Raw genomic sequence first — 2,228 nt, forward strand, 5'->3', positions numbered from 1 at the left:
CCCCCCCCCAAAAAAAATAAGAAAGAAGAAAAGAAAGGAAGAGAGTGAGTACAAACTGAGAAACTGCTCTGACTACAAAAATAACTCCTTTGTAAGTGTTTTCTGGATCGTAATATGGCTGTCTTTTCTAGGACAAAAAAAAAGGTTTTTTTTTTTTCTTTTTTTTTAAATAGGCTGCCTAAAAACAGCTTGGACACTTGGCCAAGCTTGGGAGAGTCCAGTTGAAGAGAGCAAGGGGGGATTATATAACCAAGGGAGTGGGTTCAAGATCGTGGTGGGGAAACCCACAGAGACGGCTGACCTGAACTTGTGGGAGCTCAGGATCTCTGAACAGATAGCTGGAAACTCTGCCCGGGACTCTGAACCAATAGCTGGAAAGTGCATGAGACCAACTTAGCTCTGCCTGTGAGCAACAGTTGTGTAGCTTCATCTGTTCGTGGGGCCCCCTGCAGTGAGACCAAGATCTGTCCCTGGCACTTGAGCTGACTTTTTATTTTTTTATTATTTATTAAAGATTTCTGTCTCTTCCCCACCGCCGCCTCCCCTTTCCCTCCCCCTCCTCCAACCAAGCCCCCCTCCCTCGTTAGCCCAAAGAGCAATCAGGGTTCCCTGCCCTGTGGGAAGTCCAAGGACCTCCCACCTCCATCCAGGTCTAATAAAGTGAGCATCCAAACTGCCTAGGCTCCCACAAAGCCAGTATGTGCAGTAGGATCAAAAACCCAATGCCATTGTTCTTGAGTTCTCAAGTAGTCCTCATTGTCCGCTATATTCAGCGAGTCCGGTTTTATCCCAGGTTTTTTCAGACCCAGGCTAACTGGTCTTGGTGAGTTCCCAATATAACATCCCCATTGTCTCAGTGTGTGGGTGCACCCCTCGCAGTCCTGAGTTCCTTGCTCATGATCTCACTCCTTCTGCTCCTGATTTGGACCTTGAGATTTCTGTCCGGTGCTCCAATGTGGGTCTCTGTCTCTGTCTCCTTTCATCGCCTGATGAAGGTTAATATTCAGGAGGATGCCTATATGTTTTTCTTTGGGTTCTCCTTTTTATTTAGCTTCTCTAGGATCACTAATTATAGGCTCAATGTCCTTTCTTTATGGCTAGAAACCAAATATGAGTGAGTACATCCCATGTTTCTCTTTTTGGGTCTGGCTTACCTCACTCAGGATAGTGTTTTCTATTTCCATCCATTTGCATGGTAGGGTTTCTTGTAGTTCAGGTTGGGCTCAAACTCTCTGTACACTTTTAAAAGGCCTTGACCTTTTTCAGCTGCCTGCCTTTAGAACTCACGTTCTTTAACTTCAGCTGATTTTCTTATCTAGTTTAGCCACCAATGTCTTCACTTATACCTTCCTTCTCCTTATTTGAACCACATTTTTTAAAGTAATCACTGCTCCAGTTTTTCTTCAACTCATATTACTTTTCTCAATAAACCAAGGGCCCTCTGGTGAAAGGAGTTATTAGAACAAAATAAGCATAGAGATGTTTTTAGCAAAGCTGATAAATGATATGGGCCCTAGTTTGTACACCAAATCTGCCATTTAACATGGTTCTCCACAAATCTTATAAACTCTATGATTTTTATTTTGCATGGCAAAACTTAGACCTTATTTCTTTCAGAGGTCTATTTGAAGATAATCTGTATGCTATATAAACTCCTTGATATCAGGCTGTTGGGATGATTCAGCTGATATAAGGCTCTTGCCCCATGAACCTGAAGGCCTGAGTTTCATCTCTGGATCCTATAGTAAAAGGAAAGAACTGATTTTTGAAAGTTGTTTTCTGGTATTGCACAGAGTGGACCAAGAGGGCCTTCATCCAATAAATGATGGAACCAGATGCAGAGATCCACAATCAAGTCCCAGGAAGAGCTCCAGGAATCCACTCAAAGAGAGAGAGAGGAGGGAATATATGAGCAAGGGAGGTCAAGGTCATGATGGAGAAATCTACAGAGACAGCTGAACCAAGCTCGTGGAAACTCATGAACTCTGGGCCAATGGCTGTAGAGCCTCCATGGAACTGAACTAGGCCCTCCACATGTGGGAGACAGTGGTGAAGCTTGGAGTATCTGAGGGACCCCTAGCAGTAGGACCAAAATCTATCTTTGGTGTATGACGTAGCTTCTTGGAGCTTATTCCCTGTGAAAGGATGCCATCTCAGCCTTAATATGGGCAGGGGAACTTGGTCCTGTCCCAACTTAATGTGCCAGACTTTGTTGACTCCCCATGGGA

The 2,228-nt window shown here is 44.2% G+C and overlaps 1 long non-coding RNA gene across 4 annotated transcripts in view; it reads left to right on the forward strand.

The window, feature by feature from the left end:
* LOC126506610 (uncharacterized) overlaps positions 1-2,228 on the forward strand; it is a 262,482-nt gene that overhangs the window by 252,795 nt on the left and 7,459 nt on the right. For 3 of the 4 annotated variants that reach the window (XR_007593273.1, XR_007593270.1, XR_007593272.1), the window contains one exon: positions 1,794-2,222. The exons of the other annotated variant lie outside the window; for it this stretch is intronic. This is a non-coding gene — a long non-coding RNA (uncharacterized lncRNA). Of the gene's footprint in view, positions 1-1,793; positions 2,223-2,228 lie in introns of those variants that run through there. 4 annotated transcript variants of the gene reach the window in all.

The sequence above is a fragment of the Alexandromys fortis genome, unplaced genomic scaffold (assembly GCF_014885135.2).
Source record: "Alexandromys fortis isolate MF-2015 unplaced genomic scaffold, M_Fortis_MF-2015_v1.1 scaffold_0, whole genome shotgun sequence".
In the NCBI taxonomy this organism is placed as follows: domain Eukaryota; kingdom Metazoa; phylum Chordata; class Mammalia; order Rodentia; family Cricetidae; genus Alexandromys; species Alexandromys fortis.